The sequence below is a fragment of the Centropristis striata genome, chromosome 21 (genome assembly GCF_030273125.1).
Source record: "Centropristis striata isolate RG_2023a ecotype Rhode Island chromosome 21, C.striata_1.0, whole genome shotgun sequence".
Classification (NCBI taxonomy): Eukaryota; Metazoa; Chordata; class Actinopteri; order Perciformes; family Serranidae; genus Centropristis; species Centropristis striata.
This window is the reverse complement of record NC_081537.1, coordinates 2909202-2928072: the sequence shown is the minus strand read 5'-3', so window position 1 is coordinate 2928072 and position 18871 is coordinate 2909202. Positions and strand designations below refer to the sequence as shown.

Sequence of the window (18871 nt, the reverse complement as noted above, 5' to 3'; positions counted from 1 at the left end):
GATCAGTGTTTTTTTTTTGTCTTAAAATAGAATAAATAAACATAATCTGAAGACATTTTATAATTATTTTTTCTCTGGAAGTTTTTGGAGTTTGTTGTACCATAACAGTGCAAAAAAAAAGTGAAAAAGAAAGTTTTTTAAATTAATTTGAACATCATTTCTTTAATAAACATGTTTAAAAGATTCAGTAGCTTCAACAGGGAACAATACATAACATTTTAAATTTAAAAACATTATAAAAGGAACTTTTTAAACCGGTTACTTGTCTGAATGTTGCCTGTAGGAAACATTGTAGCATTGAACCATTGAACCAAAACACACATAAAACACATAAAACACATAAAACATGAAAAACAAACCAAAAACACACACAAATTTACAAAAAACACATACAAACACACTCAAAACACACCAAAAACATAATAAAAATACAAAAAACACACAAAAATTACAAGAAACACATAAAAAACACAAAGAAATTATAAAAAAACATGGATAAAAACACAAAGAAATAACCCTAAGCTAAAAAACAACAAAAAACAGTAAACACAAAAGATTGCATTACAAATGCTAAATGCACAAAGCTAAATTAGAAAAGTCTCTGCAAAAAAAGTACAAACATGTTAATTTTCTCATAGACTTCTATACGATTGGACCTGCTGCTCATTCAAAAGAATGCATGTTAAGGGCACTTCTCCTTTCAGACCCACAGGTTGCTCCTTGAAGTAAATCATGATATTTTCTTTTTTTACACTGGAAAAAAAATGCCACTTGTACTGTAGATGAACTCTTACAATCTTGAAAACAAAATATGTTGTGTGTTATGTGATAAATGCCACTTAACCTTGGAAAAACACGTGTAGACGTGTGAGTGAATGAATAATAAACTGAGCCACAGCTTGATGCTTTTCTCTGAGTATCACTGGCAGAAAAACATCAACACTGATATTTAAATTTAATTATTTATTTTATTTTTTATTATTATTCTACCCAGTTTATCATGATACGCTTTTTTTACAATAGACATTTTTCACATTATAATCCACATATATAGACATTAAATGCTAAACTCTTGTTAGTCTTGGACTATTTTGTCCATTTTTGAATTATTTTCATGTCTTTTTGTGTCTGTTGTTGTGTCTCTTTTTAGTTATTTTGTGTCTTTTTTGTCATTTTATGTCTTTTTGTGTGTCTTTTTTGGTCATTTTGTGTCTGTTGTGGGTTTTTTTTGTCACTTTTTGTCATTTTGTCTCTTTTTTGTCATTTTGTGTCTTTTTGTGTCTTTTTTGCCATTTTGTCTGTTTTTTGTCATTTTGTCTCTTTTTTGTCACTTTTTGTCATTTTGTCTCTTTTTTGTCATTTCGTGTCTTTTTGTGTCTTTCTTGCCATTTTGTGTCTTTTTTGTCATTTTGTCTCTTTTTCTAGTCATTTTGTCTCTTTTTGTGTCTTTTTAGTCATTTTGTGTCTGTTGTGTCTTTTTTTAGTTATTTTGTGTCTTTTTTAGTCATTTTGTGTCTTCTTTCTAGTCATTTTGTGTATTTTTGTGTCTTTTTTGGTAATTTTGTGTCTTTTCTAGTCATTTTGTGTCTTATTATAGTCATTTTGTGTCTTTTTGGTCATTTTTCTGTCTTTTCTGGTCATTTTGTGTCTTTTTTCTAGTCATTTTGTGTCTTTTTGTGTCTTTTTTGGTAATTTTGTGTCTTTTCTAGTCAGTTTGTGTCTTTTTGGTCATTTTTGTGTCTTTTCTGGTCATTTTGTGTCTTTTTTTAGTCATTTTGTGTCTTTTTTGGTCATTTTTGTGTCTTTTTTGGTCATTTTTGTGTCTTGACGTCATGAAGAAGTTGTGCTCCGGCGCTTTCGTGGACTCCAGAGGGTTAAAAACCAAAAATCATTACAGTGAATTTAACAATTTCTAAAACTCTTGCACAGTAAACACACTCCATCTGACCTGGCAGAACTCGGCAGCTCCAGTCTAGATCAGCTGATCAATCAGCAGCTTATTGGAAACGATCAATACTGGAGCAGAAGCAGCCCCTGTGTTAACCTGCAGGACACCGAGATAATGGCCTTCAATACACACACACACACACACACACACACAATTGTGCTAACATACCCACAAACACACACTGTATCAGTTTAAACACAAATATAGATCCTCATCATCTCACACACACACACACACACACACACACACACACAAACACACACATACGTGCACAGTACAGCATTGTATATCTACACACATACCCAAACAGAAATACAATATGCACATACTGTAGACAGAGGTGGCCTTAAACACACAAACTCCTGAATAAATATGTAAACAAACCTGGCTAATCCAAACACACACACTTACACACACACATACTGGTTTTTCATACATCATGGGTACACCAGTTTTTATCATCACTTGTGGGGACCACCCTTTCTAAAGGTTGTAGAAAGCTGAAAAAAATTGAGTAAACTTGCGATAGCTTAGTTAGCCTATACACACCTTCAAACATCTGAAATGATGAAGTGATGTTTTAATCAGGTTTTATGGGGACATCCGGAAAAACCAGTAAACATGCTTTCAGGGTACATCATTTACATGAATTAGCATATTTCACACATTATTTGGTGACTAATGGGGACATACTTTTACATAAAACAATCAAAATGAGATACATAGACAGATTTTCTAAGAAGCCACTTCTATAGTGAGGGCATTTGGAAATTAGTAAATAACATTTAGCAAAATTAATATTGAGTAGACACACACACACACACACACACACACACACACACACACATACGTGCACAGTACAGCATTGTATATCGACACACATACCCAAACAGAAATACAATATGCACATACTGTAGACAGAGGTGGCCTTAAACACACACACTCCTGAATAAATATGTAAACAAACCTGGCTAATCCAAAAACACACACGCATACTTGTTTTTTCATACATCACGGGGACACCAGTTTTTATCATCACTTGTGGGGACCACCCTTTCTAGAGGTTGTAGAAAGCTGAAAAAAAATAAGTAAACTTGCCATAGCTTAGTTAACTTATACACACCTTCAAACCTCTGAAATGATGAAGTGATGTTTTAAACAGGCTTTATGGGGACATCCGGAAAAACCAGTAAACATGCTTTCAGGGTACATCATTTACATGAATTAGCATATTTCACACATTATTTGGTGACTAATGGGGACATACTTTTACATAAAACAATGAAAATGAGATACATAGACAGATTTTCTAAGAAGCCAGTTGTATAGTAAGGGCATTTGCAAAATTAGTAAATAACATTAAGCAAAACACACACACACACACACACTATTGACGTCACAGTGTCCAACAGTCTCCACACCAGCAGACAGAAAACATGCTGCTCTCCGTGCCGACATGTTCATTCATGAGTACTGACTGCTGAGCTGCTGCAGCTTAAAATTCAAGTTTTATAAAAAAAAACAAAGAATTGACAGTATTAGAGGAAGTGTTAAACTATTTAGTGAACGTCACCAATATTTAAGGATACGAGCAGATTAAAAGGATTGTGGTGGTAGTTTTATAATTACATCAACTGATAGGAATCCTTTTTGGCCCATAATGAACAAAAGTCATAATCCTTACAGCAGCTCACAGGCTTAGTCAATTTAATGTAAACATGATTGAGAATATTGAGAATATTGTGATGGAGTGTTAACTGGGATGTTCATTTTGGCAAAAATCAAAAACAAAATGTTCGTTACTGACCTCAGAAAACTGAGCAGCGACTCCTTGGAGTGTCTGTTAGTCCAACAAACGCTGAACAAGACATTTAATGAACAAAACGTTCAAATAAACTGTCATTAAGTGAAAATACAGTGAAAGAGTCAAAGTTATGAGACCAAACCACTAAACCTCCTATTTTATATCTATATAACGTTATATATAACTTTATTGACACGTTGCCGTGGATACGCATTGTTCTGCTTCTCTCCTGATGATGACCTGGCCAAGAAAGCAGTATAGACGGCATTTCAGCCGTGGCATACAGAGTACAATGATGTGTACGATTTCCCAAATCAGTAATGAAACGTAGAGCACAATGATAAACACAATCCAACTTCTTAAGGCTCTGATTAGTTGTATCCATAAAAAGCAGATCACCGTCGTCCAGTAGAGGAAAGAAAGTTGCAGAAATCAAATATTTCTTTGACCAAGATTTGTTTCTGAATAAGAATCCTAATTTTAGTTTCAGTTTTGTCACTAATTCAAAATTGAAATTCCATCATCAACGTCAAAACTTCTCCTTCTCTTATAGTTTCCCTTTTCTTATCATTCTATCTCTTTAGGTACTAAGAGCTAAGAAGAGACAGGGGCTGTGGGGAAACTATGTAGTATTAATCAATTATCAATTCACAAAAAAAAATATATAAAGCCATTTTTTGGACCCTGTGCATTGACTCTGAGCTCCAACACAGTGGGAGGTGTTATATGGGGATGTTGCAGGACCTCAATCAGAAAAAAAACAAATCAAATCAAATCAAACTTTATTTATAAAGCGCTTTTCATACATATAAATGCAACACAAAGTGCTTTACAAAAAGTAAGAATAAAAACAGACAATAGAAATGACAGAACCCACCCCTCCCTTCCCACATACACATCTGTATGTATACATACACAAACATGCACACACACACACATAGACAAACACATACACAAACACACACTCAGACTCACACACATGAAATATTGTCTTAAGATAGAGAGAAACTAAAAAAAACCTCCACTAAAAAAATGGAAAAAATGGAAGCAGATTTAAACACAGGCTGCATTGTTTGCCTCAGTGAGCGGCCATGACACCACCTTTGATGTGCAGCAGGGTAGAAAATAATGGACTCACCTTCAAGTCACTCAGGTGACGAGGACGGACAGGTCACACACACACACACACACACACACACACACACTCACACACACACACACACACACACAAACACACAAACACACACACAGAGTGATTTATGGTATTCTTACATACTCTCAAAGTGTATATACATCATGTATGACCATGTACATTCACATGGTCTGGTCAAACACACACACACACACACACACAAACACACACACACACACACACACACACATATGCAAGCAGCGTCCGGTGGTTGTGGCAGTGAAAGTCTGCTGTTTGATTGGTTTGTTGAACAGCCAATCACACAGCCGAGTGGACCAGAATAACTGATCCTCAATCTGTCTGATGGACCGTCAGCCATAACAATGGCCCCATTACATCGCCTCACACACACACACACACACACACACACACACACACACACCTACATCAACATGGACACATTATACAACACTATGAAATTTAAATCACTGTAGTAACAAAGCAGTTTATATTGCAGCATGGCTGTAGGCAACAACGCTGGTTCCACTAATAGGAGAAGAGAAACGCAACAAGAGAAAGCAACAGACTGAGAGAGACTGAGGGCAGGAAGAACTGCGTGGAAAATGAGACGATGGAGGAAAAAAAAGATTAATGCAGGGAAATGATGATGACAAATAACACTGGACATGAAAAAAACTGGTGACTTCATTGTAATGTTTTTATCCTTCTTATAGGGAGACTTTAATGCTCTGAACCCCAACATGTTTTGGGTCTATAAAGATCACCAAAAATACATTGTTTTATAGTTTAAATAGTTCAATATTTAAAGCCTGTGGAGACCAAATTTTTTGGCAACTTGCATTTTTTCATTTTTCTGATTTATGTCATTATAACTGTGTTCTTCTGCACAAAATGCTCTTTTGAGTTGTTCCCACTTCTAGCCATGATTGTGCTTATTCCATAAAGCTGCGGGTGCATGCATTTGTAATATATATTTTATATATTGAAGTGAAATAGAAGGCCATAGTCAGTATGTTTACATGACACTTGAAAAATACAAATTATTGCCCCTAATCTGACTATAACTGAACAACTGAAGTGCATGTAAACATGTTAGTCCAACTAATGTTGGAGTTCTCCAACTCCAATTAGCCGGTCGCACGATAGCCGGTCGCACGTTAGCCGATCACGTTAGCCGGTCACCACATTAGTGAGTCGCGTTAGCCAGTCACACATAAGCCGGTCGCACGTTAGCCGGTTGCACATTAGCTAGTCACATTAGCCGGTCATACATTAGCCGGTCACACATAAGACAGTCGCATTAGCCGGTCACACGTTAGCCGGTAGCATTAGCCAGTCACACATAAGCCAGCCGCGTTAGCCGGTCATGTTAGCTGGTAACGTTAGACGGTGGCACATAAGCCGGTCACATGTTAGCTAGTCACACTTTAGCTACTCACATTAGCCAGTCACATTAGCCGGTCACACGTTAGCCGGTCACACATTAGCTGGTCGCGTTAGCCGGTCACGTTAGCCGGTCACATGTTAGCTGGTTAGTAGCGACGGCACAGTCAGTTATCTAGTTTTCTCAGTTGGATGTAAACTGGGACAAGGACCAGAAGTCCTTTTAGATGCCAAAATCTATTTTTAAGCATAGCTCGATTAAACTGCATGTAAACACACTGAGTGAGTAAAATGTAAAAGGAGCAAAGCATGCCCTAAAAACAGCTTGTTGGGGCTCAAAATAGTATTAAAAGTGTCCGTATTCCAATGTGTTTTTTTGCCAGTAACTATTGATACCAGCGCTCATATTCTGTCAATATTCTGTCAATATCCATAACTGCTAAACTTTATCCCCAACTCTTCTCTTGTACTGGAAGTTTCATGTCATTAACAGCTCAGTACTGTACTCAGTTTAAAAGCTGGGGCAGCTCTCGACACATCTCAGTGAGCTCCTCTTCGTCCTCGGCTGTCTGTCAAACCCGTCAAATGAAGCAGCTCTCCATTTAAAACCTGCTCTCTTCTCCCTCCTTATTAGATTTATTCTCTCAGTTGTCATTGCTGCTTCAGCTCAGCACTGTCTGTGTGGATTTATAAACTAGACAATAGATACTGTATGTGTTGAACATTGATCCCACAAATATCAGAAGCATCAGCAGCAGATAAATCCACATTTGGTGCTTCAGTGAGTATTTGTGGCAGCAGGATAGTGTTTGTGGGATTGAGTGAAAATAAACAGCAGTGTGTTCATGGTGATGGAGGAAGATGTCACAGTGCAACAGTGTGACTCACTCATGTCTTCTTAATAGTTTTTTGGGAAACAATGGAGCTCAATGGCACAGAGGAAGAAGATAAATCAGGTTTGCATACTCACAAAACACACAGTTGTCAGCAGATGCATCAGGGTTTTCCATTTAGAAAGTCTTTAAAGGTTTTGGATTCATGAATCAAAAAATACAAAGTATTCAAATGTCTGTAATCAATCCTTCAAGACAGACAGGAAGTAGGATGTTATGGATTGTTTTTTTTTTTTTTTTCTGATGCTGCATTGTAAATCAGCAATATCTATTTTGTTTATAATTTTAAGAAAGTTGGTTTTGGTTCAGGGTACAATAAAACCAGAGATTGTATGAAACATATTTTACAAGATTGAAAAAAAATAGCTGAAAACATGTAAAAAGACTTAAAACCATGACTGAATTTTGGAGTTAGACCATTTCTGTGTTCAGGATTTTTTGTTATTGTTTCATTTCCAAACTGTAGTAATATGAGAGAAGGTGATCAACAGGAAAATAAATATTCAAAATTAATTTAGGATGCATGAGAGCATTATTGCAATATATTCCATTATATTTTTATAATTTAATCCTCTGGAGTCTTTTGTTTAATGATGATAGACCAAGTAAAACTGGAGATAAGGTCAAATATATTTAGCATAAAAATATAGAAGTTATATTAAATTTGCAACCTGTGATCACATTTGCACTAATGCATTTGTTATTGTTTTGAAATGAAAAAAAAAACCCATAATTTTCAAAATCAGATTTTAATGTTTTTTTGTTTCTTTTGGGTTCAAAATGTTAATCCAGTAAGTCAAAGTGAAAAAAATATCAGGTTATATCAATGATAGTGATGTTATATATGTCAAATGCTCAATCAATGCTACACTTTTTTTTTTCAAGTGGCAAATTGAAAAGTATTTTTGAAAAATGGACAAAATAGCCCAAGACTCCAAAGGTTTAACTGAATATTTGAGGCTCAAATTTTCTCAGGGGAGAAAAAAACCCTCATTTTCTCATAGACATCGTTGCAATCTGACTTCTTTTTGCAACTAGTTGAGTCGCCCCCTGCTGGCCATTAGAAAAAAACAAGGCTGGCTTCATTTTTCAGGCTCGGGGGTTACAGATTGGTGCAGTAATATAAACTCAGCAGTTACATCAAATTCAAGACTATACGACATTCAGATTGTCTATTCAGAAAAATAATCTTCTCTTCTATACTTGTACTGGAATCTGTGGCATTTCAAGTTCACTTTTCATTACTTCTCGGATTTTCTCGAACTGAAACTCTTCACTGACACACACAGTGATGATTTAATGTATTTTTTTGGGTAATTTTGTGTCTTTTTTTGGTCATTTTGTGTCTTTTTTTTTGTTATTTTGTGTCTTTTTTGGTCATTTTGTGTCTTTTTTTTGGTCATTTTGTATCTTTTTTTTGTCATTTTGTATCTTTTTTGGTCATTTTGTATCTTTTTTGGTCATTTTGTGTCTTTTTTTGGTAATTTTATGTCTTTTTGGAAATTTTGTGTCCTTTTTGGTCATTTTGTGTCTTTTTTTGGTCATTTTGGTCATTCAGATTGTCTATTCAGAAAAACAATCTTCTCCTCTAGACTTGAACTTGAATCTGTGGCACTTCAAGTTCACTTTCCATTATTTTTAAGATTGTCTTGAACTGAGACTCTTCACTGACACACACAGTGATGATCATACTAACACATATCAGTGTGACATCCGATAATAAAAAAAAAAAAGCCTCATTAGTGGCTCTCATCACAGCGAGGGCAGCATCGATCGGCCCTGCAGACAGCAGGCTGTGTCATCAGTCACACTGCAGTCAGAGGGGGAGCTGAGCTCTCTGATTGGCTAATATCTGATATTTAATAGAGGCCCTCCCTGCTGTGATCATCTCACCCACTGTGTAACTGGGTCAAGATCACTGCTACTCAATTATGGATGAGGTTAGCCTTGTTAGCGCTGCAGCTAGCCTGCTAAGCTGCCCTCCGGACACCCAAGAGAAGTCACTCATTTTTTACTCACACTCACAGGGATTCTCAGCTCATTTATTAAGTTTGGTAAAGGGGGGAGTATGTATCCATGCATGGCAATTTTGCTCATTAGAAATGTAATTTATTTGGTGTTGGACGTAGAGTATGTACTTGTTCTGGCAGACTCGATGCTAATGGTGCTAAAGTGATAGATACACAAAGGCAGCATGGTGTCCATGTCTACACGACCTTTGGTTTATTCCAATAATATTTCCAATAAATCCAATCCAATCCACTTTATTTATAGAGCACAATTTTAGCAAACACAAGGTTTCCAAAATGCTGCACAAACAATAAATAGATAACACAATACAAAGAGATGTAGTAAACAATAGAACAGTAAAATGCAATAAGATAAAATGAATTAAAAATAGGATAAAAATAAATTAAATAAAATGCAAAATGTACTGCCCACACAAAATAAAATATGCATGTATACAAATAAAAACAAAAAAATCATAAAATCTACATAAAATCAACACTCTACGTGGTGTTAAAAGCCAACGAGAAGATGTGGATTTTAAGAAGGGACTTAAAATGAGATGGCGAGGAGGTCTGTCTGATGTGAAGCGGCAATTCATTCCAAAGTTTTGGAGCTGCAATGGCAATGAAGAGAAAATTTTAATGCAACAAATATCATAGTTGATTCAATCCTGACTTCTACACCATCCAATATCATCCTTTTAAACTTACCTCCATGCTTTGGACTGGAATTGGGCTGGGTCCAAATTCAGTCACATTTTACTGGTTAAACAGGACTCTGGTTTGTTTTCCCCTAAAGTTGGTTTGGCTCAGTGTGAACAGGTGAACCTGCATCTAGCACATTGCTAGCCTGGGTTTACCCATGCTGCCTTGCAAGCTCGATTTGGTTTCTAACTGCAAGGCAGCATGGTGTCCATGGGCGATTCTTAGCCTGCTTTTGGTATCCAATCACAGAACGGGGAGGGACGGCGAGACGATGACGCGTACTATTGGACAGACGGAAGCTTGTAGTTTTCTTACGGATCCAACATGGCTGCAGCAGACACCAAGCTCTCTTTGGATCTAGCTGTAGACAGAGTTCTAGATAGTTTAGAGGCAAAAAGTTTATTTTAAAAGAAGAACAACGTTTGGCTTTACACTCTTTTATCACCACCAAAAAGGATGTTTTAGCCTTGCTGAGAAAAAAACAGGATTTGGCAAAAGCCTAATCTACCAACTAGCCCCGTTAGCGGCTAAGCTAATGGGGTTTAGCAAGACCCCGGTCGTTGTAGAGTCTAACCCTAACCCTGACTATCACTCCTAATAATGCAAACCTCTCTGATATGCTCGTTGTGTTTTTGGAAATATAAATATATTTCTGTCTGAAGAGTGTGCATATGTGGAGTGTCCTTCTTCCTTCATATATATTTTGCACAAACGGCAATAATCGTTTGGCGCCATCATGTAAACATCAGTCGTCTTCTTCCTCGTCGAATTTCTGTCGCTCTACATACGTCATCTGGTATAACTGATACGATTGGCTAAGAGCTACCAACAGACGCTTTTGATAGACATTCGTATCGCGCCAATAAACGGCTTTGGACGATCGTAAACCACGCCTCCTCTCCGGAGAAATGAATAGCTGGTCTCCAGATTAGATCTCATTTGTGATCTCGTCTGGCAGTAGCCCTTCTAGTTACTCATCAAGTGAAAACTGAGCAACATTACCATCCAATTGGAGTTCTGTTGAGATCCACCTGATTATTGCAAGGCTGATTTTCCCTCTCATTTAAGCTATAGTTTGGTCTCCAACAACTCCCAATACAACAATGCTGATTATAGTGAGACTGAACTGAGACAGTTAATGTGTTTAAATGAGAACTATGTGCTAAGAGAGTCTGAAGAGTGGCGCAGGGCTGCACAGATGGCTGCTATATTTCTCTTTGCGTATGACAACCATGCACTTGACATTGCACACCAATATTTCCACACTGTTTGTTCACCGTTCTTGATTGTTTGCAGCTGTATTTTCCCCCGACAGCAGCAGGTCACCTCAAGTCCAACCCACGGTCAAACCTGTAAACAAACACAGGCACACTCTCACCTGTATTACCTCTGACCACTACACAAATATAATCTTATAATTTTGTGTCTTTTTTGGTAAATTTGTGTCTTTTTTTGGTCATTTTGTGTCTTTTTTTGGTCATTTTGTGTCTTTTCTGGTCATTTTGTGTCTTTTTTTGGTAATGTTGTCTTTTTTTTGGGTCATTTTGTGTCTTTTCTGGTCATTTTGTGTCTTTTTTTGATCAATTTGTGTCTTTTTTTGGTAATTTTGTGTCTTTTTTTGTCATTTTGTGTCTTTTTTTGATCATTTTGTGTCTTTTTTGGTCATTTTGTGTCTTTTTTGGGTCATTTTGTGTCTTTTTTTTGGTCATTTTGCGACTTGTTTGGTCAATTTGTGTATTTTGTCGTCATTTTGTGGTCAATTTGAGTCTTTTTTTGCTTAATTTTATGTATTTTTTGGGCCATTTTGTGTCTTTTTTCGGCATAGGGCTGCACAGATGGCTGCTATATTTCTCTTTGCGTATGACAACCATGAACTTGACATTGCACACCAATATTTCCACCCTGTTTGTTCACCGTTCTTGATTGTTTGCAGCTGTATTTTCCCCCGACAGCAGCAGGTCACCTCAAGTCCAACCCACGGTCAAACCTGTAAACACACACAGTCCTCAGCTCCAACCGTTTGTCTTCTTTCTATCTATGTCAACGACAAGGAACAGGCACACTCTCACCTGTATTACCTCTGACCCCACACACACACACACACACACACACATACACACACATTGATTGCCGAGGGGAAGATATGATTGAAAGCCAGCCAGAGGAAGGTGTGTGAGGGTCTCAACTGACTGACGTCGGTGTACACAGACAATATTTGCTCTCAATAAGAGATGTGTGTGAACACAAATATTTGACCTTGTGTGTGTGTGTGAGTGTGTGTGTGTGTTTGTGTTCTTCCTACATAATGAGGACCAGAACACGTTTTTAACCAACAGAGTGAGGACATGTTTGCAAAGTGAGGACATTTCGGCCGGTCCTCACTTCTATAAAGGCTTTTTTTAGATTTCAGACTTTGTTTTAAGGGTTAAAGGTCACATGATAATGATAATTAACTGAAACTGTATTGTGTGGTTACAAAACTAACTAAAATTATAGTGAAAATGTCCTTCGTTTTCGTCTTTGTCAACTTTTTTCATACATAATGAAGATGGATCAGACAAAGGAAATAAAGGCAAAATTTACTGTGACCTCTTTTAATCTCCCACCCAACAAATACCCCATTACAAAAAACTACAACTAATAAAAACTAAACTAAAACTAAAGCATTTAAAAAAAAATTACTAAACTAAAACTAGCAAACTCACTCTAAAAACTCATTAAAACTAACTGAATTTGAAAACAAAAAATCACCACAAAATTAAAACTAAAACTAATGAAAAATCCAAAACTATTATAACCTTGCGAGGGAATTCACTGTTACAATGAGGGTCCTCACAAAGACAGAAGTACAAGAATATGTGTGTGTGTTCTTGTTCTTCCTACATAGTGAGGACCAGAACACGTTTTTAACCAACAGAGTGAGGACATTTTTGCAAAGTGAGGACATTTTGGCCGGTCCTCACTTCTTTAAAGGCTTTTTTGAGATTTCAGACTTTGTTTTAAGGGTTAAAGGTTACATGATAATGATAATTAACTGAAACTGTATTGTGTGGTTACCAAACTAACTAAAATTATAGTGAAAATGTCCTTTGTTTTCATCTTTGTCAACTTTTTTTATACATAATGAAGATGGATCAGACAAAGGAAATAAAGGCAAAATTTACTGTGACCTCTTTTAATCTCCCACCCAACAAATACCCCATTACAAAAAACTACAACTAATAAAAACTGAACTAAAACTAAAGCATTTCAAAAAAATAAATACTAAACTAAAACTAGCAAACTCACTCTAAAAACTCATTAAAAACTAACTGGAATTGAAAATAAAAAATCACAACAAAATTAAAACTAAAACTAATGAAAAATCCAAAACTATTATAACCTTGATAGGGAATTCACTGTTCCAATGAGGGTCCCCACAAAGACAGAAGTACAAGAATATGTGTGTGTGTTCTTGTACTTCCTACATAGTGAGGACCAGAACACATTTTTAACCAACAGAGTGAGGACATTTTTGCAAAGTGAGGACATTTCTGCCGGTCCTCACTTCTTTAAAGGCTTTTTTGAGATTTCAGACTTTGTTTTAAGGGTTAAAGGTTACATGATAATGATAACTGAATTTGAAAACAAAAAATCACAACAAAATTACAACTAAAACTAATGAAAAATCCAAAACTATTATAACCTTGCAAGGGAATTCACTGTTCCAATGAGGGTCCTCACAAAGATAGAAGAACAAGAATGTGTGTGTGTGTGTGTGTGTGTGTGTGTGTGTCAGGGTTGGATGGCCATATGAAGGGTGTTTTGAAGAGATGAAGATGATTGACAGCTCTGAGACTAATAGGGCATAGTTATGGGCTAACATTAACCCTTCTCATATCTACCTGCCTCTGGGCAAGAGTGTGTGTGTGTGTGTGTGTGTGTGTGTGTGTGTCAGGGAGAAATGCAATCAGCATTTTGATCAGGAATCACTTTTGCTTTGAGGCGGTAAAACATCTCTCTCTGACCCACCACACACACACACACACACACACACAGACACACACACACACACACACACACACACACACACCCCCTCTCTGTCCGTGCCCCTGAAGATTGTGGGTCGTAGTCACTAATGCATTACATCAATCCCTCTCCATCCAATAATGAACACCTGAATCCTCCTGCTTTGAATATTCATCACAGCCATCCAGCAGCTGATTATTAAACCATAGGAGTTCTCCTAATGAATCCCCGCTACACTTTAAATAAAGAAACATGATATTTTATGGAGGAGTTCACCGATCCACCAGTCATACTGGATCTCCACATCCAGCAGTCAGAGTGGCGTTATCATTCTGATGGAGTGGTGTTTATGTCCACCTGATAAATATTAGGATGTCCAATATTCAGTCGTCTGCTTTGGTCTCCACTCTTCATGACGTCAAGGACGTCATAAGACACAAAAATGACCAAAAAAGACACAAAAAGACACAAAATGACTAAAAAAGGACACAAAATGACACAAAATGACAAAAAAAGACACAAAATGACAAAAAAAGACACAAAATCACTAAAAAAGACAAAAATACACAAAATTACGAGAAAAAAGAAACAAAAATGACCAAAACATACACAAAATTACTAAAAACAGACACAAAATTACCAAAAAAGACACAGAAGAAACAAAAAAGACACAAAATGACTAAAAAAAGACACAAAATGACTAAATAAGACACAAAAAGACACAAAATGACCAAAAAAGACACAACAACAGACACAAAATGACCAAAAAAGACACAAGAAAGACAAGAAAAGACATGAAAAGGATTAAAAGATGGAGTTAACCTACTTGATCAACATATTGAGCCCAAAAATCATGAAATCCGAGTTAAAAAATGATACTATTTACTACAATAAAAACCACAAATATGCTCGATGAATTGTTTTGGAACTTCAAAATGTAAATATAGGATACAAATATGAACATATAAAAAGGTAAAAAAATAATAAACCCAGCAGATTCAGAGTGATATTATCATTCTGTTGGGATGGTGTTTATGTCCACCTGATAAATATTAGTATGTACAATATTCAGTCGTCTGCTTTGGTCTCCACTGAATCATACGAAAAATAGCTTTCTGTTTAGCGGCTAAATTCTTGGTTTTCATGACCATCTGCTTTAACTAATCACTGTTTTCGTGCTGAGCAGAAAGTGTGCAACTGGCTTATCAGGGCTTTTTTTTATACACTGTAAAAAAACAAACAGTTTTTACAGTAAAAAAACTGGCAGCTGTGGTTGCCAGAACTTTACCGTAATAAATACAGTAGAACATTTTTTTATATTAAATATTAAATATATTTATATTAAATATTAAAATTAAAATAAAAAGTTTTTCCATCAAAAGAATCGCTGTTTTGCCATATAATTGACAAGAAAATACTCATGAATGCTGCATAGATTAAAGATTTTACCATTAAATATTACAGTATATATACTGTATATATATCTATATATAATGTATATAGTATATATACCTGTTAAGGTATATTGTCAGAAACTAGAAGATGGAAACATTTAAATTAAGAGAGTAACGCTGCTATGAAATGTCAGCTAATGTTGCGACCACAATGTTGAGTTAGCATTGATACGCTAATGGCTACTCTTGTAGCTGTAACAAGCAGCGCCGCTAGCATCAGTTAGCCGCTAGCATCAGTTAGCCGCTAGCATCAGTTAGCCGCTAGCATCAATTTTAGCCGCTAGCATCAGTTAGCCGCTAGCATCAATTTTAGCCGCTAGCATCAGTTAGCCGCTAGCATCAGTTAGCCGCTAGCTTTCGCTAATGACCGAATTTCACCGCTTTCCCGCATTTCCCAACAAAGAAATAAGAGTTATCAGAACTATTGTCCCTTGTTGTGAACCCCAACTTAAAGATATAAGTAACAACAACTCACCAACTTGTTTTTGAGCAGACAACTGGCTTCCTTTGTTGTGCTAACTTACATTATTGCCCTAAATGTCAATAATTTATATTTTTTAAGTTTTACCAACTTAAATCACTGTTTTAGGCCAAAAAATACAAGTTGGCTTTTTTGCAGTGTACAAAACAAATGTCAGAGTCATTGTGTGTTGTGTATTTGTTTCCCTGTGGTCCAGTCAGTGGCCCAGATGGTACTGATATCACTGGGATGGAAATGACACCACACTGACATAGCGAGGACACTTTGGTCATGGAGAATGACCTCATTGTGTGTGTTTGTGTGTGTTGTTTATGTTTGTATGAGTTCTGGATGATTGTTGGCCTCGACCCAACACTTTTGATCACAGGCAACTAAAGTCCCAGCTCCCCTAACAGCCAATCAGAACACACTGGGCCCTCTCAGTCATGGCTGATTACCTGCCAAACTAACTGCTTCACCTGGGTAACAAACCAGCTGCTCTGGCTGCTTTTACAGCCAGTGAGCGAGGCTCCAGATGATGATTGGTTAGCTGTGCAGCAGATTAAATGATGTGGTTGTGTTTGGCTGCTGCTCGGTGATTCTTTCTCGCTGTTTACAGCAGCTATTCTCAACCTGGGGCTCCCGAACCCAATTGGGGTCCCGAGATGATTTCTGGGGGTCGCCAAATCATTTTGGAAGTCAGCTCTGTCTCCACTGTGTTAAAGTGTCCATGTGTTAATAGTCATGTATATGTGTTTTAGTCTTTTTGGTCATTTTGTGTCTTTTTTGGGTCATTTTGTCTTGTCATTTTGGTCATTTTGTATCTTTTTGTAGTCATTTTATGTCTTTTTTTTTAGTCATTTTGTGTCCTTTTTTAGTCATTTTGTGTATTTTTGTGTCTTTTTGGTCATTTTGTCTTCTCATTTTGGTCATTTTGTGTTTTTTTTGTCTATTTTTGGTCATTTTGTGTCTTTTTTGGGTCATTTTTTCTTCTCATTTTGGTCATTTTGTGTCTTTTTGTAGTCATTTTATGTCTTTTTTTTCGTCATTTTGTGTTTTTTTTGTCTATTTTTGGTCATTTTGTGTCTTTTTTTGGGTCATTTTGTCTTCGCATTTTGGTCATTTTGTAGTCATTTTATGTCTTTTTTTCGTCATTTTGTGTCCTTTTTTAGTCATTTTGTGTCCTTTTTTAGTCATTTTGTGTCTTTTTATGTCTTTTTTTAGTCATTTTGTGTATTTTTGTGTCTTTTTGGTCATTTTGTCTTCTCATTTTGGTAATTTTGTGTCTTTTTTTGTCATTTTGTGTCTTCTTGTGTCTTTTTTTGGTAATTTTGTCTTCTCATTTTGGTCATTTTGTGTTTTTTTTGTCTATTTTTGGTAATTTAGTGTCTCTTTTTGGTTATTGAGATTGTGTTCAGTGAGCGCGGGTCGCAGACAACATGATGTTAGATTGGGGGTCGAGACTCAAAAAGGTTGAGAACTACTGGTTCACAGCACTGAGCGACTTCATCAGACTCCAAATGCATTCTGTTCTGAAACTAATTCTGATCAAATCTCTTTCTTTCTTTTCCGGTGCTGCCTGCTCCTCCTCTTCCTCCTCCTGTGGTTTGGGAACTGAAGGTAAGAAAATCAAACACACCTCCTGCTCTGCATTGACTTGCTTGGTCTTGTTTTAAGCTGCTGTGTATGTTGAATGATTGATTTGTTTTACTGAGATGAAAGCAAATGACACTTCAAAGTACACGATGGCTGATGTGGACTCTCATGGTGGACTGGCTTAATGTTACTTTGAGCTCTCACTGGTTTCCAATAGGTTAACATGCAGGTTAATGCACTGTAATAAGACTGGTCAAGAGCTGGAGTCCATCTGAGTAGCTAACACTGGATTGTATGAGTGAAAGCATTCACTTTTTCCTGATGCATAGATTATTATTTTTCAATGAACTTGAACTTTAAGATGCCAATGAAGGAAAGAAGGAAGTAAAAAAGGAAGTAAAGAAGGAAAGGAGGAAGTAAAGAAGGAAGTAAAGAAGGAAAGGAGGAAGTAAAAAAGGAAGTAAAGAAGGAAGTAAAAAAGGAAGTAAAGAAGGAAAGGAGGAAGTAAAGAAGGAAGTAAAGAAGGAAAGGAGGAAGTAAAGAGGGAAAGGAGGAAGTAAAAAAGGAAGTAAAGAAGGAAGTAAAGAGGGAAAGAAGGAAGTAAATAAGGAAGTAAAGAAGGAAAGGAGGAAGTAAAGAAGGAAGTAAAGAAGGAGAGGAGGAAGTAAAGAGGGAAAGGAGGAAGTAAAAAAGGAAGTAAAGAAGGAAGTAAAGAGGGAAAGGAGGAAGTAAAAAAGGAAGTAAAGAAGGAAGTAAAGAGGGAAAGAAGGAAGTAAATAAGGAAGTAAAGAGGGAAAGGAGGAAGTAAAAAAGGGAGTAAAGAAGGAAAGGAGGAAGTAAAGAAGGAAGTAAAGAAGGAAGTAAAAAGGGAAGTAAAGAAGGAAAGGAGGAAGTAAAGAAGGAAGTAAAGAAGGAAGTAAAGAAGGAAAGGAGGAAGTAAAGAAGGAAGTAAAAAAGGAAGTAAAGTAAAGAAGGAAGTAAAGAAGGAAGTAAAAAAGGAAGTAAAGAAGGAAAGGAGGAAGTAAAGAAGGAAGTAAAAAAGGAAGTAAAGAAGGAAAGGAGGAAGTAAAGAAGGAAGTAAAAAAGGAAGTAAAGAAGGAAAGAAGGAAGTAAAATAGCAAGTAAAGAAGGAAAGGAGGAAGTAAAGAAGGAAAGAAGGAAGTAAAATAGCAAGTAAAGAAGGAAAGGAGGAAGTAAAGAGGGAAAGGAGGAAGTAAAAAAGGAAGTAAAGAGGGAAAGAAGGAAGGTGATAAATTAAAAGACATATACTGACTTGCTAGTTTCTAATAAGTTGGATGATCCTTCATTATTGGCTTATTACAAGTCAAGTGATCCTGGACTTATTGGTTGCTAAAGAGTTAGTAGATCCTGGACTTATTGGTTTCTAAAGAGTCTTTAGATCCTGGACTTGTTGGTTTCTAAAGAGTCTTTAGATCCTGGACTTGTTGGTTTCTAAAG

General features: G+C 36.4%; 1 protein-coding gene across 2 annotated transcripts in view; it reads left to right on the top strand.

Moving 5' to 3' along the window:
- The window catches only part of LOC131959051 (glutamate receptor ionotropic, delta-1-like), a 784279-nt gene that overhangs the window by 356574 nt on the left and 408834 nt on the right, over nucleotides 1–18871 (top strand). The gene's annotated exons all lie outside the window — the stretch shown is intronic.